The 24,549-nt window shown below is 33.7% G+C and overlaps 1 protein-coding gene across 1 annotated transcript in view; it reads right to left on the reverse strand.

Annotated features, from left to right (window-relative positions):
• The window catches only part of ROBO2 (roundabout guidance receptor 2), an 872,799-nt gene that overhangs the window by 527,991 nt on the left and 320,259 nt on the right, over positions 1 to 24,549 (reverse strand). The window lies entirely within an intron of this gene.

A 24,549-nucleotide genomic window follows, 5' to 3' on the forward strand; every position in this document is an offset into this window, starting at 1 on the left:
AGAGTACATCAGTATATTTGCATATTTATATTTGCGGTAAACCATGCTTATAATCAGTTACCAAATAGAATAGGACAATTTTATAAGTTGCGTTCAGTAGGGTTTTGTCTACAAATCAAACGTAGTTTGGCAGGAATGTGGCCAAATAAAAGTGAGAAAGACGTGTGTATCCATAAATATCACTGATTGTAGTTTTGCATTTTTGTATTTGTCTATGTTTCTATTTTAGTGTAAGACAGGGAAATTTTAATGAATAATTCCCTTTGCAATAATCCATCCATTTCAGGTTCTGACACAGAAAGTGGTGTTTCAAATCTAAATGTAAGACAGCTCCTCCAGGTCTGCCTTCTCCCATTAAGTGCATTGCCAATTTGCACTCTTCTGTCTTTTCTCTAAGAGACGGTGTTGTGCACACCCAAAATCAAATGACCATCAATGTTTCTTCAATTTCATCTCCTATGCAAAATAGAGTATCTAAGGAACGGATATTATTCACATTTTGCTGACAAATTAGCAAATGAGGAGGTTCCAGAAAGGCTTTTCATGTTGTTTAAAAGAAAATAACATTTTTTAACATTAAATTTTCTCTATTGCAACAGAATAGGGGACACAAAAACAAACATTCATATATATGGACTGCTAATTTTATCAGAAGCCATGTCATATGGCTAGCAACAAGAGACATTTTCCAGTATTGTACCTCAAAGGTGGTAAGAATAAGCAGTCTTTCTTTTAGAAGGGCAAATTTCATATTATGAAAAATGTATTTTCATTTCCATCACAAATGAAAACTTTGATATTTTTCATTTCTGCCTGTTACATGGAGCTATTTAAAAAGTGTGATAACAATCGCATGCTTGTAGAGTACACAAAGTATTGGGGGCATTTTCAGTAAGTGAATATGATATATTTTATTCAATCACCTTGCAGATTTTTGGGATGGCTTGCACAAAACACTACGTTCCATGTTGGCAACTAAGTGAGAGGAAAGAACAAAGTATAACGGAATATTAGACAAAACACTTATGTTTATGTACTTTTTGCATCAATGTGTATTTTGTGTAAAAGAGAAGATATTAGTATGTTATGGTATTTGGAATTTAAAGAAAATAAATATTTTATTTTGATTTGTCAGCTGTATAACCAATGATATCTTTTGTTTAAACTGTGTTCACTGGCTCCTAAAAGAACTTAGGCCATCAAAATTTTATGCTCTAAAATACAATCAAAACTCATGCTTTTCAGGAGGGAGGACAGAAGAATAACCATACTCAGTTCCTTTGTTCCTAACCAGCCTCGTCGCTAATCAATTTTTGTCATCCTCTGAATTCATAATTACGGTGTCGCTCTCAGACTGCAATAGAATACCAGGTTTACACAGCACAGGGAGAGATAAACAAGTACTCAGTGCAATTTGAAAGGTTTTGACCTTTAAAAGCTGCTAATCTACACGTGAATTATAATTAATCAATTAAAAGAGATTCAGTCTAGTACCAACATAATTAGATACAATTTTACTGCTGAGTACCACGATAACCACATACAAATGAACACAAAGTCCAGTGCTTCCTTGTATTTTCAAATATCCCAGCTTCGCAGCTTTGGCAAAAATATCTATGCGTCCCCAATTGGATTTTTATGGCTTTGAAGAGCAGAAGTGTTAGATCTCTTTCTTGGCTAAATCACATTCAAAGTTCAATACTACGGAATAGCATTTGGAAAACTTTTCTTCTTATAGCATAGAGACCGTCTTTAGATGTTTCCTTTGAGGGAGAAAAAAAAAAAAAATAAAAATAAGGAAGGAGGAAATGACCCAAGGTACTGCAGTTAGTAAGAAGTGATTTGCTAATGACTGTTTTCTGAACTCTTTTAGACCAAATCCAGAGATAAAAAAGTAAACAAAAAATACAGAATGTGTTGTATTTAACCACCATAGCTAATAGCCCTCAACCTAAACCTGATGGGAATATACAGTGATTAGAGACACCTGCAGGTTAATAATTGGAGGCATCTAAGCACAGAGGCAATTAATATAGGAGAACTCTCCTGAGGCTGGAAAGGCAGCACTGTTTAAATAAATAAATAAATGCCTAGAAGTATATATAAAAGAAATAGCTCCAATTCTTCTCAGTAGTCCAGTTTTTTAGAGGGACAAACCAAGTCACTGCTGAAGCATTCTTCAATGTCAATAGAGTCTTGATCCAGAATAATTTAAAAAAGCCTGGAATAAAACTATATATATGTATATATATATATTTTTTTTTTATAAAACCTTAGTGGCTTGAGATAATAAAGTGCTTGATTTGGGTGAATATTTTTGGATGGAATTTGGTTTTGAAATGTATTGCCATGGTCAACACCCTTTAGTGTTGCCCAGTAGAAACTTAATTTTACTTTTAGACAAATTTGTATGCCTTGATACAGTGTAATAAATATATCCAAAATTCAGATATGTGAGAGATTATTGAACAGCTTTTCTAGCTTGAATCCACAGAAATATGAAGGGTGTGAGATGTCTCATTTACTAGGAGGAGTGAAGTAATGATCAAGCTTTATAGAAGAACAGTAACGAGCTTGAGTGGTCCTTTTTTGTGGTCACTGTAACTCTGTGCTGTCCTGCTATGTTTTCAAATAAGGAGGAAAAAAAAAAGAGGTGATATCTGAATCTTTAGAAGAAGCTTGAACTCTGTTTTTGTTATATATAAAGTTAACATAGTTGGCATTTAGAAAAAAAAACCAAACAACTAGAGGCAAGTCAGAAGATACATTTTTTTTTTTTTCCAGGACATTTTCAATATTTCAGGTAAATTTTTCTTCCCAACTATATATGATGCAACTAATGTCTCACTATTCATTTTCCCTTTGAAGCCTGCAGTTAAAGTAGATGTTTCAAGGGTAAGTGACAAAGGATAATGCATTCTTCAGCAAAATGGAAAAATGACAAAATGAAACGAATACATTAAAGGACAACTCTGACCATTTGACCTAAACATACAAATATGTATTTTTTTTTTCCAGAGAAATAAATCACAAGCATTATAGAAATGGAAGGTCATAAATTGTTTATAGGCCTAAAATTCTTTGGGAAATATAGAATATTTGCCTGTAGATGATTTACTTTAAGTCACCTTAAGCTCTTCCTGTTGCTTTTCCTTCTTATGCTTCTAATAAATAACTTGCTTCAATTTTCCTATGCATTCATATAACACAACTGATTTTTACCTTAAAAAAGACATCCAAACTATCTAACATTCCTCCAATATTCCAGTCAGGAGTGCACACGTTTTGGACAGCTGAAACCTATTCAGAGGTGGAAGCCATGAGCCTTAGAACAAATGCTTAATAAAATAAAACACAGCATAACCACAATTGTCTTCCCATTTCTCTACTGGAAAGAAGTGAGGAGATCTTTCTCCTCCTCCTTCCCTTTCCACATGCAGCAAGATTACAACATAGGGACATTACCTACTGTAGCCATATTCTGGCCTGCGCTTGCAATGAAAAATGTCAGAATAAAAGCAGATAACTATGAAAAGAATATACTTGTCAAGAGCAGTACAAAGCCCTGCCTGGTACCCCTTCCTGAACTGCCAGGTGATGTATTACCTGTTCATCTCTTTCCTACAGAAGATGCCATCACAATTTGCATTTTTCTAACTCAGCGTGTATTTCCTTGACTAAAACAAACATTGCTAGAAATTCTAATTTATTGCACTAAGTTTTCACAACATTTTAGCTAACAATTTGGTCATAACACATTCAAATACAATTATAACATGGCTAAAAGGTCTTTCTGAGAAGAAGTCATTTTTTCACATTTCTTGCTCTTTTTTTTTTTTTTAAACATTGTCATGTTAAGTGGGCCATGCTGAATTTTACAAAGATATGCTATTATTACGTTGTGTTCCAAAATCTTCAGAGAAATGCCAGAGATAATTGTCTCTATTATAAATTTAATAAGCAACATTCTTGTGTGCAATGTAGCTATACTTTGTATTCCAGAGTGGAAACACTCAGCACTAGGAGTAATTTCTATGTTCACAGAAAGCCAAAATGTAAGGAGAAAAATTTTTGTGTAAGCATTTCTACCTAAAACAAATTTATAAACCAAATAAAAATTCAATCAGAGATGAAAGATGTGTAACAGAAATAGCATAAGACTTTTATTTTCCCTAAACTTTCTCCGCTGAGAATTTTTAAATTCAAAGAAAATGTAATTTTTTCTCCACAAATTTAGTAACAATACTTATCAATAAATCAAATAGTTCTTATCTGCAGTGATGTACAATCTAAATCAAGGCAAAATCAAAATATCTTCAAGATCCTCTAGTAGGTATTTAGCAGAGAGAAGCCATTGTTTTATGAAGAAGATTAAACTTGTTTGTTATCTAATCTTTTCTGTTGTTTTTTTTTGTTGTTGATTTTTCTTTCGAAGTACTGTATAGGTAAGCATCATCATCACTGAAATATAAATGCTACTGAGAAAGGAATGCAGTACAAATATGCAGCTACCTAATAATACCATATGAAACACATGACACCAGAGGAAGGAATAATGAGATCCCGAAGGTAAAAATCTAACTTGTAGTGGTGTCACAATGCTGAGATAAGTGAGTTTAGTGGCCTGCTTAACTGCTTTCGTACGCCCCTCTTGAAGATGATGTTGAAGAACAGGTAATAATGAAATGATAGTGTTTGTGGGAGAAGGATTTGTCCTCCTTTTTCAGATTGATCAGTGATTGCAGCCTGTACAGTAGAGATTTGTTCAGAGTTATCTGATCTTTGTCATTTTGATTTGTTTTAGAAGCAAAAAGTGACTGCATGGAACAAACTAAACTTTAGTTTGTAGTGGTGGAACTGTAAAGTTGTCCAGTAAATGCTTTACTACATTTATTTGCCCCTCAGCTATCCCTGAGGGCTTTATATCCAAGCCTCTGATAATCCTAACCCAATGAGCAAACAAGTTTTGGACAGCAAATGGAGAGTAACTGGTTTTCCAGAGTCCTACACTCCATAAAGCAAGTCTTGAATAAGGTATTATTCCTGAGTCCAAAGTAGCAGTGTAGTTCTAGGATTTTCTTTTAATTTTGGAGTAATTGTAAAACAGAAAGATTAAAAAAAAAATGTAACTTTTGGCTGCTTTGTTAAATAAAATCTCTAATAAATTGCTTGTGTTAGAGATTTGATCAAGAACTGCTCATGCTTGTCAAGGGATCCAATTTATTTGTTTCACACAGTTTGTTTTCTAAGAATTACATGAACACTGGGTGCCGATCTGAGAGACTGACAAAAGACTGTTTTTCAAGAATTCTAACCATCACTGCTGGCACTTTTAATTGCATTTTAAATAAACATTTGAGATTACATTCTTCCATGAAAAGAATTGTTGTCTTAGGGCAAGACTTCCTGCTACTCTGCCTAACAGAAGTTAACATACCAAGTTACTGTGGCTCTGCAGTACCTATTTTCCACTATAGTACTCTATGTGTTATAAACAATCAAAAAAAAAAAAACCAACAAAATATCTCTTACTCTGTATAAAGGATATACAGACATCTGCCTTAGTGTTTTTACACAACTTTTTTCTGGTAACTCACAAGAAGTCCAAATCCAACCAACCAACAAACAAACAAACTTGAAAAATAGTCTCCACAAGATTTTCTAACAATGTAATATAAATAATGATAATCTATTCTTGCCAAGAAAGCACAATTGTAATTAGATTATAGAAGTGATATCTGAAACCTGAAAAAAAAAAAAAAAAAACACCCCAAAAAAACCCCTACTTATTCCTCTTAACAGTATGTAGAGTAAAAACTTTAAAATAAGAGTTTATAGAGACTCGATATGGACAAGAAAAATAATTCATGGTGTACAAAAATATTTCTTTTGATAACCTGTATATTTCCCAGTAAGCCAGTATTTTAAGATCTCTAAAGAATTCAACCAAGTTATAAAGTTAACTTTATTAAACATTTTTTCTTTCAGCTTTGAAAACTACAGGAAGATCTAGCAAGTAAAAATACTTCAGCATTGTCTCAAGTCCAACTGCATCCTTTCACTTCAAAGCTGAACAGTTTGTAACTTATATCAAGTATTTTATTTAAATAATTATATACTATATATACTAAATATTTAAACCATTCAGAGTTTTTTTTTTTTTCTTTTTCATGCAGAATTCTGAATATCATGACGTTTTTGCAGTTGACATGGTATGTATACTGAATACTGGAAGCAAAAACAGATTGTGATCATGAAGTAGATAAGTAGATTTATGATATGAGTTTACTTTTATTACTTAAAGGGAATTCATAAAAACTGTAGACAGAAAGGTCCGTCATTTGTACCCTCACATAACTGTCCTAGGTTTTAATTTTGAAAGTAATATTTTAAATATGTACCTACAACCTGCTCAGAAAAATACAGCTTTTTTGCTTTGTGGGATAGAGATTAAATACATCTGATAACAATATTGAAAATATTACTACAATCTTGTTATCTGGAATGAATCCAATACATATATTAAAATCAACAAAACTCTGCATTGCATGTATTGCATATTCTCTAGATTATGCATTTCAAAGCCTTAAAAATATCTTTGTCACAGACACAGTGTCTTCTTCACATTGAGATTATCAATGTTGAAAATATTTGCTGACATCTGAAATTTTGGCTACATCATTTCACTTTTCAACCCTTTTTGCATTTATCACTAATTCATGGGGTCACACGGAATTTCCAGTCCTCTATACCTGTTTACCTTTACTACATTCTCTAAGATTTACTGTTCTCATCTGTATTGACTTAACAATCTGAAGTAATGCTCTTTTAAACGTACCTAATGGAAACTACTGAGTCAAAAGGGGTGACAGTCTTGAAGAAATAATAGAAAACAAAGTACATGAATAAGTCAATATAAGCACATGGTTTTCTTTCCTGCAGAATAACTCAAGGTTTAGTCCAGAAGATAAAATAGCCAAGGAAAGTATCATAAAGACATACATATATAAACTTGTTGACTTGTCACTGACTTGGCTACTCTATTATTGAAAATAGCTGAAACTGAGAAGATTATCTTTCTTGTAAGAAAATACATATTGATTAGAAATAAGTATTTAAAGCTTGAGAAAATAATATGTCACATTAACCCATGGAACACTCCAGGTATCACAGATCTTAACTTTAATTACAATGTAACATTTTTGGGATATGGAGAAGTTAATTATCAGTGTAGACAAATCAGTTTGAATGAGACTCTGAGACCTAAGAGCAGAGGAGCAGCAGATCAGCACAGGCTTAGCCATTCTTAGAGTCCCACAGCAACAGTGAGAGTAAACTGAGTAAACTGATGCACAGTTGTTTAGCCTTGGATAATTAAATATTTCAATGATTTGTTTTTAATTTTTGGCACAAAATATATCTGCTACATACCTTTGTAATTCTCTGGTCGATGAAATTTTTGGACTCACTAGGCTTAGGCTATTAGAGGCAGTCTAATTGGGAGACTATAAACAAAAGCCTGTAGAAACTACTGAAGACCCCACTGACCTTACAATCTTTAGATCAGACCGTGAGAGTACATCTGCTTTCATTTAACATTAGACTAAAGCAAGCTAAAAAGAGATATTACCTTTCACATGCATTTTCTTGAAATTCAATATTATCTTTTTTTTGTCTAAATGTGCATGCATGGTTCTCTTAACCTTCAAAGCCTTTTGTATATGGTTACTTTAGTAAAGGCAGGCAGCCATAAAACAAATCCAGTTGATGAAACTACTGAAAAACAGAGGTCAAGAAAGGTGTTGGATACCTTCAGAAAAAATCTACAATTGTTTTGTATTACATTGTTCATATTCAAATGATTTAGGCGCAGAACAGATCACTTAGTCAACTCTGACAAGAAAGTTTTCCTGTAGCATTTCAGGTTAAGTCAGGGAGTTAATGAAGAATTAACTCTGAAGTTCAGTTTACCACCTGCTAGATTTTAAACATCTCAGAGGAAGTGATTATGAGAATCCAGAAAAACCTGAAGTTCAGATGAGGGCATCCAAGGACTATTTAAACCTATTTTAGATTTTAACAACTGGTTATGTACCAAATGGGGGCATTCTGTCACACATGAAAGTCCATAAAACACAATCTTCTTTTTAAACAGTGTTAAAATAAAAGTAAATATGTTCTGGCTTGAGAGAAATAGAGATGAGCATACATATAATCAGCAAAATGTAGGAAATGATTTTATGTGCTTTCCATGTATTGAGTCTACACGTTACATGGGACCACAGACATACTTCAGATAGAGTTGGATGTGATATTGAAGCACAGTTGTGTGTTTTATTTTTTTAATATACTTTCATGTAATTTTATTTAAAAACATTTTCATGATTATTCAGCAGAAGTTTTTAACTTCTACAAAATTCAGTGTTGGAGTGATTACTTAAAAGGACCGAAGAGAAAATAATTCAGAAAGAAATAACTTTTTAATAAGGAGCTGCTCTAGCTACATAGTTGAGTTTAAATAAGTTATTCCCTTGTAAAACCAGTAGGAATGGCTGAGTGATTAACTCATTTGCTAAATGACTGAACTAGATCAGACTCTTGAGAAACTAATGGATTGAAGAGTAGTTGTTCAGATGTGCAGGTGCCACTACTCAGTTTCTTGAAATTATCCTCTTCTGGCAGCTATTTATTCAGTCTAATTACATCTCAAAATAATTTTTACTTTTCTCATTTTCAAAAGGTTTGAAGGTAATACTGCATGTCTACCCAAAAATACCTGTTGAAGAGGAAAAAACTTACAAAGGAAGCATAGCTCATGTGTAGCAATACGTTGCTCAAAATGACTAGAAGTACACTTTTGCAAATACTTAACACAAAAAAAAAATAATAATCAGCAGCTACTGATGCTTATAAAATGTTATTAACAGCTTTTTATTTCTCTGATGAAAGTATATTGGATATTTATTTTTCTAAAAACTACTGATCGGTTTTGAATATCATGCTGTTTAATCAGCTAAAGAGTATGGCATGATACAGTGACTATAAAAGGTCAAACAAATGTACTAAAAGATGAAGAGCAGTAGAGATAATCTTGCTGGAATTAGAGAGATATGAGATCATCCAGGTCGCCTTTCTGCCAAAGCAGGTTTGATTCTTGGAGTTCATTTTCCAATTATTTGTTTGATTTTTTTAGAGGGCTCACTCAGGGAGTTATCTGGGCATTCATTTTATGCTAAAATCTAAAAACAGTGTCTCTGGATGAACTTTCCTGTTGATTGTTATAGTTTGAAAATTGCCATGGCTTCTTATTACTGAAGTTTTACCTATTAACTTTAAAATTATTTGAAAATTTTTTCAAAGCTTATTTGAAATAAACTAGAGGTAGGTCAACTTTCTACATTGATTTCTTGCATTATACTTTTAGGCGTCTTAGGGTTGATTTAAAAAGGAGGTATTGAGTTAAAAAGGCATATTTTCTTTGAGATTCAGGTATGATTAAATGCTTCTAGATGTTTGAGTTGTTAGCATTCTCCCATACACAACTGTCATGGATTTGTATAGACACTAGAATAAGGAGGGTAATGACCTCTACATTCACTGCTGTTATAAGCAGTGTTCCATGAGAATATTCAAGTTGATCTTTGATTGGATTCAAAACTATAGATGAGTGTCTTAAATTAACAGCATCAGGGATATATCACTTCATGAATATATCTCTCACTCATATGTCCATTTGTTCACTAGCAAAAGTTTATGCATGAAACCAGGATGTATTTCAAGGCAAATATATTTGAACCTACACTCATATGAACCTTGTTAAACATCAACAGAGCGCAACAGTGAACTGTGACAAACTTATAACTGTGCTATTAGGGGAAAAAGAATCACTATTAAATAGAAGAGATGGCAGTGGCTAATGGGGTTCATGCAAAAACCCTTCTGCCTGTTCTGGTTGGTTGAAATCAAAAGAACATTTTTCATCACTTGGAGTCTGGATTTGCTTTGAAAACCCTAGACTTCCCTCACTTTGATCCAATGAAACGAAGTGAAACGTGTAGCCTCTAGGCAGTTTTTAGGTATTGAAAGATCAAATAGATGTTATTACAGTGCAATTTGCTTGATGAAGCCTAACAGAAAGGACCTGTTTAAAAGTAACTGCATATTTTACAGACCACAAGGAAGAGAAAAAAGTAACAAAAGTGAAATTATAGTATATTTTTAGTGTTTATGAAAAATACATTCTTCCCTAACACTGGTAAGTTTCAAGAACTGTATGTTCAGCTAAGAAACTACACCACAATTAGATTTAGCCTTGCAGTATGCAAAATGTGACCTTTGGTTTGACTTAATTACTGTTACTGGTAGCTTATTTTTTTGTTTTGTTTTCTTTTAAAGGGATAGATACGCTTAAGTGGTTAATCAGAATTGAGCTATGCATTTAATTTATATCTTATTTTGTTAATAAGAAATGAATACACAGAAGCAGGGACATTTTTGTTAAGTATTTCCATGACTTACTTACTCCACTCAGTTCTAATTTCATTTTTGTCTCATCTCTGATTTCCTAGAGGTTTTTTTTTATATAGATGGATAATTATTCAATAAGCTTTCAGGATTCCTAAACAATTTTTTTTTTTTAAATAAAATGGCAGAGTTCCAAATGGCTACACAAGAGAAACCCTAGAAACATACAAATATTCCCTTATCATACTTCATGTTTGCCATGCCCTGATCGTTTTGTAACAGAAAAACTAAGCTAATACAAAAACAGTAATTATCCAATTCAAGAGTATCACAAAATCGTAGCGGTTGGAAGGGACCTCCAGAAATCATCAAGACCAACCCCCTGCCAAAGCAGGTTCCTACACCAAGTCACACAAGTAGATGTCCAGGCAGGTTTGAACATCTCCAGAGAAGGAGACTCCACCACCTCCCTGGGCAGCCTGTTCCAGTGCTCCGTCACCCTCACCATGAAGAGGTTCTTGTGCAGAACTTCCTATGCTGCAGTTTCTGGCCGTTCCCCCTTTCCTGTCTCCACACTCTGCTGAAAACAGTCTGGCCTCGCCATTCAGCCCCCCACACCTTAGATATTTATAGACCTGGATCAGGTCCCCTCTGCCTTCTTTTCTCAAGGCTAAACAGACCCAGTTTACTCAGCCTTTCTTCATAGGGGAGATGCACAGCACCACAACTTTTCATATAGGAATCTAATGACACAAAGAAACTGCAGCACTTAGGGAAATTTAAAGATTTAAAAATATATTATTTTTATGCTAAGAACTATAATTCAAAGAGAAGAAAGTGGGCTTGAATCAGTTTTGGTTTTTTTATTCAGTTGTGATGCAGCGTGCATTAATTTGGTCCATTGCTCCTGAAACACTTATAAATTATCAAATAATCAGTACAGTTGTGCTTACAAAAGACTACTGTGAAGATCAAAATATTCTTTAATTCTAGTGTCACTTAGTTTCCAGTTATCTCATATGTCCCATATTTCCAATTGGATAAGACAAATTTTTGCCACATTGTGCAAAAGCAGAATTGCTTATTCTGCATTCATCTATAAACCTGTTCCTAGAAAACACTGATATTTTTCGCATGAGTGTTTGCAGACACATTGTGCAAAGCTTCTATTAGGTATTAATTTATTGTCAGCTGAATGGATTTGTATTTTCCTGGAGCTAGAAGCTTTTGAATCATATTTTCTTGTTTCTTGAATGCAGTTTTGATTTTATAGATCTAATACGTTCAGCTATGCTAACGTCACCCAATAGCTGCTTTTAAAACTGACCTAGCCTTCCAAATTGCTAACGAATATAATTAGTTTAATTCACCAGCAGCCAAGTTGATGAGCGACTACCAGAAAGAAAGTACTTTTAAAAGATATACATAAACATATTTAAATTTCAAGATTTAAATATATGGTAAGTTCTTTTTTTAACCTTATTTTAATTTTATACAGACAGTAAAATATTTCATAATACCTATATTGCCAGGGACGAGTACGTTCTGAGATTTTGCAGTGGTAGTCAAGGTGTAAGTCATGTCACATTTTTTAAGTCTAGCAAATCCTATGAAATATTGAGAAGATTTATTGAGATGTATAATTGTTACTTGGATAGCATCATCTTCAAAATTGAAAATACTTTGAAAATTGAAAATAGGAGCTTTTGTTTTCAAAAGTATGAGCTTTTGACTATGACAAATGACCTGAATCTTTTAGATTTAGAAACATATGAAAGTAGAAATTCGTAGCTGCCCTTCATCACACAGTTTGGGATTTTATTTTAGTTTCTGAATGGTCTGTTTCATTTATGCTTATAATACAAATCAGTAATTTAATTGCACCAATTATGTTAACTTACTCAGCAATATAATGCTGAGGTATCAGTTAGAATACATTAGGAAATAAGAGGCATGTCTAAGTTTGCTCTCCTGCTAGAATCGAATAAAAATGTCAAAGTACTGCAATCAGACAGTTCATATATGAATATTCATTGGCAACTGTTCATGACAGATTTATGAATGCTTTCACCTGCTGGTGGAAAAGCATTAAGTTGCAAAATAAAGCTATTAAAGTAAGTGAAAAGGGAAAAAAATATATACACAGATGGATGATGATCTTGGAATTATGCAATCATGTGAGAAAAGAATGGTTTTATTTTTCATAATGTGAAAACATTTGTTTTATATATGCAGACTGTCAAGGTCTTTGCATTTAACTATCATCATACAACACTCTCCAAACAGTATTCCCAGTTTTTGTGATATGGTGCACATAGCTATCTAACCACCACCTTGAGGCAGAAACACATGCAAGGCTAAGACTTCTATGCTGACTGCAATCTTCCTAAACTATTATAACAAAAGATGAAATCTCCATTAGAGAAGATCATTTTGTTGACTAAGATAATGGTTTTGATTATAAGTATTCTAATAATAAAAAAGCTTTGCACTTCTAGAGTTCTTTCTGTCTGAAGATTTGAGATTGCCTTAAATATATTGTCTTGGCACTTTTAAGAGGAAAGACATAAGTCTTGCTTTGTAGATGGGGAATCTGATGAATACAGAAAAAACTGGTTAGTCCAATTTAAAAGAAAAACAAAACACACAAGTTAGAGGAAAATAATGTAATTCAGGGTTTTACTGATATATTTAACAATTTATGTGTTATAGTACTAGCTTAATTACTTTATGCTGGAGAATCGCCATGATCTGAAGTTGAAATTTATTCAAACCCATGTAGTTGCATTGCCCTTTGCAAAGGGAGACCACCTTGTACATTCTTTATAGTATTCTCCTTAATTTTGCAAATTCACCTCCACAGTCTTCACTTCAATTGTATATTGCAAACATAAGTGGAACATTCCAAAATTCAGATTATTTTAATAATCTAATGCAATTAAACTATTTGTACCACAATCTATAAATAACATGCTCACTTCATTGAATTTGTATGGTACTATCTCATATAGCTTCATGAAGGTAAAAATCAGAAGAAAACAAAGCAGAATATGAGGTGAAGATGGTAACAACATTTCTTAAAAAAAAAAAAAAAAAAAAAACAAAGAGGAAGCTACAAAGTGGGGAAACACTCAGCACTGATGTGTTGGCAATGAAAAATAAATGCATGTAAAAGTAAAAATTGAATTGCTTTAAGCTAGAAGGTAGTTTGAATGAGTAGTTTAGCAACAAACATATTGAAGATGGAAAAAAAATATACAAAAAAGGTACCAAATAGTGGAACAGCAATGAAAGCAATGCAAGATTTACAAAAGCAGACACATTTTTTCTTGTGAATACAAGAAAAAAGAAAAAAGAAAAAACTTTTCTAAGAAAAGTTTTCTTGATTCAGATATTTATACGTATGCAAATATGCAAGTGAACGGAGTGCAGTAAGTTGAAGCAGCTCATTTTTGGGGGGATACATTATTAGTTTGCTGATCTTACATGCTTGAAGAGTGAAAAAAACATACATAACCAAAAATGAAAACCAAAATAAAACCAAACATTAACAACCAAACAAATAAACTGTCAAGAAGGGTTAGACCAGACAAGTTAATCTGTCCTAGCTCAGAGAGAAAGAATAGTGGAATACAATTCCTCTCTGTTCTATTATTCAGTGGAAGAAAAAAAGAAAAAGAGATAATTGAAGATAATTGCTGCAAAAAAAATTACCCAGAGGGACAACAAAGAGACCAATATATTTTGCTCAGCTTCTACACTGTGCATACTACATTAAATCTTGCGTAATGTTCATAAACCTGGTGTGATCTTAAAAGTATTATTTGCATTTCTGGCCATCAGAAATTCAAGCTGTATCTTAAGGCTCTACCTTATATGAGGTGCTTTTTTACAATACCTTTTCGAGTCCATTTATATGCACATGATCAACAACAGCCTCCATCAATTACTTACACAATTCAAGCAAGACTTCATTCAAGAACAAGATCAATGTTATTTTAAACATTCTACCTAGCTATTTAACCAGGTATCCCCAAGCTTTTATGCTCTGAGTTAAAGCAAATTACTGTTCTGTACCTCTTCCCTACTAACATTTCAAGCTTCTTTCTATGTCTCTTACTCCCAAGTGACTTACAACCAAAGTCACAAAGGTTCACTATGGCCATTTCAGTCCTGTAACATACAGTAGTTTAAAGAACGTGGTCTCAGAAAATACAGAATCGCTGTAAAACTAATTTTCTAAAAAAACCAGGAGAAAAAGTCTGTAATTATATACTACAGTTACAAAATAAGAAGATACTGAAGAACTTGGAAGTGTCTGAAATTTGTCAAGTACTTGTAAAAATTAAAAAAAGTCTTGTGTAATAATTCTTATTTCAATTACTGTTATTTTATTTAATAAATATAATTATAATCCTATAAGATTATAAGATATAAGAAGGTAACAATGTTTTGTGGTGGCAGTAGTGGTGGCTTTGTTTATTTTCCTGTGGGTACAATTACCAGTCTCTGTGATGCATTTTTAGTTTATTCCTATTCTCCATAACTGTTTACTACAGACAAAATAAACATATATTTTTTTTAAGTTACAGAAATATAGCGTTCTTTCATAATTACAAATCTTCGTAGAAATTAATATACTTCACAGAAAAATATAAGAGAACACTAATGAAATAATCTAAATCTAAAATTTCACTTAAAATGAAAAATTTATTCAGGATGTCTCAACTGCACCTAAACTTACTTAATAGCATATCATTATTAAAACTCCCTCTCAAGTTGCATGACCATTACACTTTTATTTAATGAGTTATGAATGATTCCTTCCCATATTTTATGCTTTTAGGATACAGTAGGATAGAGATTGCTCCATTTATCCTGTTGTGAAAACTTGTTTTCCATTTTACTGAACTCAGTTTGACTGTATTTTCGAAATCACTCTTTAATTTAAAATTTTTCATCTCAGATATTGCCAGTTTGGTTTTTTCTTTTTTTTTGATTGGTTGTTTTTTTTTGTGTGTGTGTTTCCCCCCTTCCCCCCCCGCAAAAGGCAGCTACAACGAAAAGATTCATGTAAATATTTTGTTTCTCCAAATTACCAACTTCAATATTTTCTTTCTCCTTTCATGTTAACTTAAAGAACAACATAGGGATATGTTTAATCTGGGTCATGATGTCTGCTTTTGTCTTTGGAAGTTTACTCAGGAAACTAATGTAGAGAGTTAATATTTTCTTCATTTCTTACATACAGAAATTTTAATCAACGTGTACATCTTTTATATTACTTAGGAGAACCAAAGGCATATGAGTTTTGAAGAAGAAAGAAAAAGATTTTTCCTTGATTTTCATGACTTCTGAAAACTAAATGCAAGGGCCATACTGTATTGACAATGTGATTTTGTAGTAGTGACATTTTATTGCTATGTTTCTGAACATGAACGAGCACCTATTTTCTGCAGTCTTTTAATTATATTTCAAGCATAAAATATAGATTTCCATTTCATGTGTGGAAAACTATTCTAGTATCCTAGAGCATTGAATATATCAGTCTTAACTAGCTACCTGTTACATATTATCTTAGAAATAAGTTGACCCACATTATTTTTCCTGCAACATTTTCATTCTTACGACTCCCATGTGAGACTGGTTAGTATTATCTTCATTTTATGAAAGGAAAACAGCCTTATGGAAATTTAAAGATAGAATTCTGATTCCATTATAATCAGTAGCAATATTTCCACTAAGTTTAAGCTTTAATTCTAATCATTTTTTCCATTATTATTCAAGACTGCCAAAAGTCAGAAATTAAACTTAATTCTTGCACATCACAGCCTATCCCCTCCACTATCTATAATAAAAAATAATTAAATAAAGCCCTCATATCATCTGTAGAACATCCTCCCTCTCACACAGTATTAAATTCAATAAGAAAGCACGGATTATTAAAATAGCCAATAGCTTTCAGAATGAAATGCATTCTCTAAGCTGTAGCACAGAAATTTGCACACGTTTAGTTTTTTTGTTTAATACAACATGGAGTTGTTTCAAAAACTTGCTCTCAAGGTTTTGTTTCTCTGTTCTCTCCTTCCTTCTCCCCAAATACACCCAACACCCACTTTTTAAGATTTAAAAAAAACAAATGGGATACCAATCCTGTAATTTTTTTCATAGCCAAAACATTGTTAGGCAGAGATGTGGATGAAATATTATCCTAAAGCAATATGGTACATAACTGAATGTATGCTGAATATACTCATTTTCTAAACAAGTTATGTGATAACAGCTCTGACATATCTCATTAAAGGTGTATTTTCTTAATGATTTTCAGATGTATTATATTATAGATGGATTTGTAAATTAAACAAATATGATTGAAACAATGCTGATTCAAAATAAAACAAGTCACCCACCTCTCCTAAGTTAGTTCTTTTACGATTAATAGCATTACAAACAAAAAACAAAATCATACTTCTATTTTATAGAACTCTGTGGTCTGACACGTGTAAGAACTTAAGAGTTTTAAACATCTCTCACTGTTTTTCTATTAATTTCAAAATGAAGTTTTTAATAGCTTAGTGAACCATGATCTATAGAATTATTTCTCAGCAGACTTTTTCTTTTCATCATTACATGTGTAAAATTAATGAGTATACAGATGTTATAGTATAGCAGAGAGTTTAGCTACGTAGTTGCTACACCAAAGCAAGAAACAGAAAAGATAGGCACACTCACCCATATTCTAGGCTTGCTTGGGAAACTCCAGTGGAGTGGAAACTCCAGAAAAGATCCTTGTGCCCGGTAGACAGCTCTTAAAGGGTCTAGGAGAGGTGGAGCCAGGCTCCACTCCTTCCAGCAGCACAGGTGAATTGCCTTCACCTGTGCTTTCGTAGCTGACTCATTGCTTGCCTCAGGTGATCAATCAGAGGTTCAGGCTGTGATTCAGCAGTTCCTATACAATGTGATAAAAATGACCCCCAGTAACAGACCTTGCACACACGCATGTCAGAAAAATGATAATAGAGTCATGGAATTTTTAAGGTTGGAAAAGGCTTCTAAGATTATCTAGTCTAACCATCCATCTACTTCCAATATAGTTCACTAAGCCGTGTCCCTGAGTATTGCATCTCCCCTTTCTTCTAACATCTCCAGAAGTGCTGACTCAACCACATTCCTGGGTAGCCAGTTCCAGTGCCTGAACATTCTTCTGGAGAAGAAATTTTTCCTAATAACCAACCTGAATCTCCCTTGTGCAACTTGAAGCCATTTCCTTTCATCCTTTCATTAGTTATGTGGAAGAAGAGGTAGACCCCCAACCTCTTTTCAAGTAGTTGCAGAAAGCAGTAACATCTCCCAGCCCTCTCTTCTCCAGACTTAACAATCCCAGTTCCCTCAGCTGCTTTCTTAATAGGTCCTAAGCAGCCTATGCTATGAGCAATTCTGCTTGAATTAATTCAGATGGCATTGAGTGATCCCCTCCAACCTTAATCAGTCTCTGTCTCTGTAAGGGCATAGCCCATAAGCTGCATAAGCAACCTGCACTGAGGTGGAGCATACATACTCAGACACTAAACTGTACTGTGGCTAGGAGGCTGCTAAGGGAGAACGTGTGGACATGCTACTTATTTCTTCAAAGGTATACAGTCACTTTCCACAGAAAAAAAAAGAAAAAAAAAGAAAAAAAACAAAAAAAAACCCCACCTATCTTACAATACTTTGCGTGGGAGAAGTGGTTGTTTAGAAGGGAGAAAGAAAAGTGTTTGAATGAAAGCTTGCTAAATATTTCAGCAAACAAATGAAATGGTGAATTAGTTTTTATAAAGGAAAATGAATAGTGACACAAGCTGTTTAAAGTGCTGTAGAAAATGAACAAGATTATTGTATTGAATTGTGAGGGAAAAAAACAAACCCAACAGAATACAAAATCTGCGGCAACTAAAATACAGCAGAACAAGGTACTGAATTTGCCTTTAACAGGCTGCTGAACCAAAACCCACAAAACCCAGTGGAGCTGCTGCTGTTCCAGGTTCTGAAGCAAAGAAAATTCCAGATACTTACTAGCAATGTAAACTGCGTTTTTATACTGTGAAATAAACTTTCACAAAATTTTTAAACCTTCAATTTATTTTCCAGTTTTCTAATTTACCACTTTCTGAAGAAGGGGCAGGCAGGTAAATATCAGGTAAGTATTCTACCAGTACTATCATGAAATTCTCAACAAATTTTCCCTCATCCCTCTACTGACAGTAATAATTTTATGTCATGAATTATCATTTCCTATTTCATTTATATACATACAGATAGAGAAATTGAATGGGAATAAAATTACTTTCCTTGATCCTATCAAAGGTGATAGGCAGTTGTTGTGTATCCAACAGGCAGCTAAGCACAGATGTTCACTCACTAGCAGGATGGGGGAGAGAAATGGAAGAAGGTAGAACTTGTGAGTTGAGAAATAGACACTTTAATAGAACAGAAAGGGAAGGGAAAATAATGATATTCTGTATATATATATATATTTGCATATATATTTACATAAAACGAATTGATGCACAATGCAGTTGCTAAACACCCTCTAACTAATGCAAGGCAGCACAAAAACAGCAGCAGCATCCCTGGTCACTCCCCTCAGATATTTGTTCAGCATGGCATCAGAAGGTATGGTACATCCCTTTGGTCAGCTGGGTCAGCTGTCCTTGTTCTTTCCCCTCCCATCTCCCTGTCTACCCCCAGCTCCAGGTTGGCAAGCAGCACAAGGAGCAGGGAAGTCCTTGGCTCTGTGAAGCACTGCTCTGCATCATCCAAAACAGCAGTGAGTTATCAATATTATTCTCATCCTAAATCCAAAATATAGTATCATATCAATCACTGTGAAGAAAATTAACTCTATGCCTGTTGAAAGCAGGACAGAAGTCAACTTTGAGGCTACTCAGAGGAAGTGGCAAATGTACCATTTTAAAGACTGCAGTAGAAACTTGATCTATATTTTCCTTTATAGGAGTAAGTAACAAAAGGTTTCTTGTTGCTACATTTTGATTGATGATCACGTGCACGTGATAGAAGTGAAAACAGTTACTATGTCAGCTCCTGCTTCATGTCTTTAAATTTAGTCTTACTCAAGTCATTAAATGGAAAGAAAGTCCTAGGGCTTGCAGAACATCTGGAAAGGTTTGCATTTAACTTGAGGAATCCCAGGTGAATCTAGAGTTTCCGATATATGCCTGATGGTTGATCGTGACAACTGATATCTGGTCACAAAACAAATTCTATACATATAGTAACATCCTCATGTCGCTCTGCTGAAGTCAACTATGATCTGGAGGAACCATTAGAGAGAAAGGTCAGTTTTTATAGTTGTCTGAAGTCCTAACATTCTAGTTTGAATGTTTGTGCAATGTCTACTTAGAAACTGAAAAATTCCATTCAGATCAGCATGAAAACATCTTTAACTGAGAGCAATTTCTCTCACTGTCCATCCAGCGGACTATGTCCTGACTCCAGTGCAACTCAGCAGAACGTGGAAAATTGCAAGGCTTTTTTATTCCAGAGGTTCACCTACAATCCCAAGTTCTGCCTGATCTGTTCTGCAACTTGATTTAACAAAAAGATATCATTTAGCATGCAAGCATTCTTCACACCAAGAAACTTGACTTTAAATTTAGTCCTTCACTATCAGATCAGCTGATCTTTTTTTTGTGATACATTTGATAGCATAAGCACACACACACCCTTATCCAGCATTTCCTTAACTTTTCCAAATACGTTTGTTGTTGTTGTTGTGTTGTTGTTGTTTTAATCCCAGAATTTAACATTGGTAAAAGCGTGATAGTCAGAAAATTATTTCATATCTCCAAAATTCAGAAGGGGTCTTCTACCTTACGATTCTCTCAGTGACAGCTGTTACATCAAGTAGAGAATATATGCTGCTGAAATATGAAACAACAAATTTTTGTGATCAATGTGTAAAAAGAAGATAACAAAGCTCTTATTTTAGTGGGCTGAAATTTCCCCTACTTTTTCTTCAGTCTGGAGACTTTTATGCTTTCTTTCATCCAGGTCACATGAATTTTTTTGTATACTTTATTTGGAAAACAGGAGAACATAACTGCTGGAGTCTACTTCCTAAAAGAAAATTTTGCTGCTGCTGGGTATTTATTCATTTTTTTCCCCATCATGTCAAATTGGTACAGCATCGCATCTAGGAAGAATGACATTGCCAGGCTGTTTCATATTTGCTGTTAATATTCCTTTGACACGTCTTGACTTTTTGGCCTAATTTCATCCATATTACTGTTCTTCATTTATTGTCTATGTGCATCTAAAAGCAAGAGATTCTTGGAGCATCTTGAGGTTATTAAAGAGCGTAAGTCACAATGACGAATTTACATATTATGTCTGTATGTGTCTGGCATGCCTCTATGGAAAAAGGCTTGCTAGAAAGTTCTAACACCATTCACACTTTCTACAAAGTTACTTTAAAAAGTCAAAGTGCATCATATACTTAAAATGGTTGTATAGCTTTCAGAAGTATTGAAATGTTTTATTAATAATACAATTGATCTCTACATACACAATTAAATTTATATCAAGTCTATTTTTGGATTCTGAATTGAAGTCATTCAAATATATGAGAAAATGACTAAACTTCTACCTTAGTTCAGTAAAATAAATGCACTAAAGGCCCATTTGCTCACAGATTACATTATGGTTAAAAGAAAATAGAAAATCAGAACACTCATGGAACAATGGGAACCAACTGACTATGTTCTTTCTATCTAGCTATTGCAATTGATTCCCATTGGCTGTTTCCATGATAAACATAGATGGAAATTTGTCTTTTTATTTCTTGAGAGCAAATGTAAACTTTTTTTTTCTTTTTGAAATCTTAATTTATTCAGAAAAAAAGAAAACAAAGTTCTAGCTTCCTTTCTCTCTTTGCTCAGCAAAGTAAAGCTTTTAGTGATTTGTTTTTCCACAGAAGAAAGCTACATTTTCAAGGGAATTTATTTAAAAAGCACAAATTTCTTCTCACATTCAGAGTAAATTATAAAGACCCAGGATAGGAAAAGGAGCAGTTATTTGTGCTGAACGATGACCTATTTCATCATGGAAAGGAAATAAGATTACAGTGAAGGCAAGAATGCATGCAGAGATGTTGGCCATCAAGAAAAGTACTTGCAGATGGAGGTATAGTTAGAGAATACAAAGCATAGTGAATAAAGCTCCAGGGAAGCTGTTCTAAATGGAAATGTTTAGTGTCACTGCTATTTCTATAGCAGCTAATCAGCAAACAATAAATATATAAGCAGTACAGAATGTTATACTCTTCCCAAGGGTTATGAAAACATCTGAGTGTGATGTTGTATCCCTAGAAACCCCAAGTTAGCTACATACAAGAGGAAACTTTCCCCTTGTGTCCTCTCTACAATTTAGTTGAATAACAACGATATAAATGTTTGATTTTTTACATTATAAACATACAGTAAGTTCTAGCGTTGGTTTTTGTTATTGTTTTTGTTTTGAGGGGGAAAGGGATGAATATCAAACTATATAATGAGAGAGGAATAAAGTAATTTTTTGCCATTCATTTGTAAAATTAATTATTTTTCTGTTTCCATGTAAGATACTTCACTACATGGCATCTGTGTCAGAGGTAAAAGAATGGCAATGCCAAATGCAGTAACTTTCCAGCTAGAAATGCAGTAACTTTCTATTGTGTAGTACAATAACAGTACAGCTTTCTAGCTCTTAATCCAAGTATACATCTGTTAAGCAAATTACCATATCACTTTCTTAAGATATGAATACACAGAAATGTTTCATTAACAGATGAACATTAGATGAACAGATTAATAAATATCTATAAACAGTCAAAAACAATATAGGATAAGCAACAAGTAGGCATGAATAATTCTTCAGAGAAAGCAATAGAGAACATACTGCTCTTGAAGTAGGACAGTTTCATATAAAACAGGTTATTCTAGTATTAATGGATATATGTAGAGGGTACAAACTTACAAACATATTTTATATACTAGACTATCCTCTATGTCTATGACAGTCAGAAGGTCTAGGATCTGTGCTTGCCTATCATGTAACTGTCTGTCTTATGACTTCAGTTCTGTGAAATACAGAATGTTGCCAAAATCCTGTATCTACCAGAGCCATATCCTAGAAAGGGCCTAGCAGGCCACTGTTTACATCTGTTTGGAGTGTTAATCCCATTAATTTTTAAAATTATAATACATCACTAAGATACACATTTTTTAGTATTAAATTTGCAGGTGGAAAAAGAAAAAAACCAAACTAATCATGGAGTCTAAATGACTGAAAACAGCAACAGTGAGGTCTTAACACATCTCTGTTCCATTCCCCACCAACTCATATGTAATAAATTAAAATATGTTTTTTAAAAAAATTTTCTAAGGAGAATTATAGCCCACCTTCGAGACAAGAAAAATATTATAGAATACAACTGATTGCAAAACATGTAAATTTGTCATAATAGCATTTATCTGAAATAATACTTTTTTAATGCCATATAAATATAAGCCTTCAATTGTACACAAATCTTTTTTCCATTTGTAAAATAATAAAATAAGTTCTTACAGCACTGAAAAAAGGAATGTTGTTAACACTAATAGAAAGATATGTCAGAGAGCTGCTGTAAAGAGCTATGAGACTGAATTCACTAGCTAGGCCTGAAAGGTGTAGATTCCATAGACACTCAGTAATGTTTGAAGCTGATGTGGCTAGCCGCAGTGTTAACAGATTTGGAAAAGCCAAGGGTCATGTAAACAAGCTGCTCAGAATGACAGCAATCTTGATGCACTCTGGTTCTTTCAGCTGTTGCCATAGGATTAATTTGGAGAATTCAAGAGATTATCCACCTGCAGGAACAGAATTGATAGCTGCAGTCCAAGAAGAACAGTGAGATATATGTAAATAGTTGCAGAATAACTTAGCTTTCTGCCAAAGAGAGCAATGTTGCTGTAAAGGGTGATGGATTTTAGCTGCTGCTTTATTACCTTAATGTGCCAAATTCACAGCTTTCCATTCCTCAACAAAAAGTCTTTTTGATTTGTCATGTATCATTCTGCCTGTATCAATATTTACATTTACAATGTCTATCAGCTATACTCATGGCAGGTGACACCAGAGCATACAGGTGGTTTTGTCTGACCGACAGGAACTGATCAGGAAAAGAGTCTCACATACACATTTGCCGATGCTCTTCCACTGAGCCTGTCTTCAGTATTTATTTCAGTGGTCCTTGATTCAATGGGATAATTTACACCAGTAAAAATGGAAAGACCATTTCCCTCCTAAAAGCTGAATCTTAATTGTTGCTACCAAGAAATACAGAAACAGAACACAACAGCAGGGATAATGTCTTGGCTTTGTGATTATGGTTACCGGTATTCCACATCATAACATCATGCAGTGCACTGGGAGTTAAGGAGTTAATGCTCCAGTTCTGGGTACCTGTCTGGAAGAACTACATATCCCAGAATAGTTTGCATTCAGGAGGAGATATAAGCATTACTGGATCACCTGACCTTCTCTTTTTTGGCTCTCTCTTGTCCCTGCTGCTTGACCTGACTGCACGTCTCACCTCAGCATTGTGGTGAGGTCTTCAGTCTTTGGACATTTTCTCTCTCATTATATTTGATTTATTAGATTTATTAATAAATATATATATATGATTTATAAAAATATATATTTTATATATATTTGATTTATTAAATAACATTGCCACTGTTTTTAATTATTCAGGATCCCCCATTTCCCCTTTCCAGAGGTGTGGATTTACCACCCCACTAGTCATGGAACCAGGCTGAACCAGTCCATAAAACATTGTCAGATAAAAAACTAATATAGAAGGCAGCAGGGTAAGGGCTGTTTCCATTTGTTCCAAGAATTGTCCAATGAACAAAGATGCCCAAAGTAGCAGCAAGTAGAAGCTAGCAACACATTTTCTATAAACTATTGAAGGAAATATGTGCACATAGTCCACCTGAAGAACTAAGGCTGCCTTTTTCTAATGAAGAACTTCTTTCAGAGATATATTCTGCCAATAAATTTTTA

This window comes from Tympanuchus pallidicinctus, unplaced genomic scaffold, assembly GCF_026119805.1.
Source record: "Tympanuchus pallidicinctus isolate F22 unplaced genomic scaffold, pur_lepc_1.0 scaffold10, whole genome shotgun sequence".
Lineage (NCBI taxonomy): Eukaryota > Metazoa > Chordata > Aves > Galliformes > Phasianidae > Tympanuchus > Tympanuchus pallidicinctus.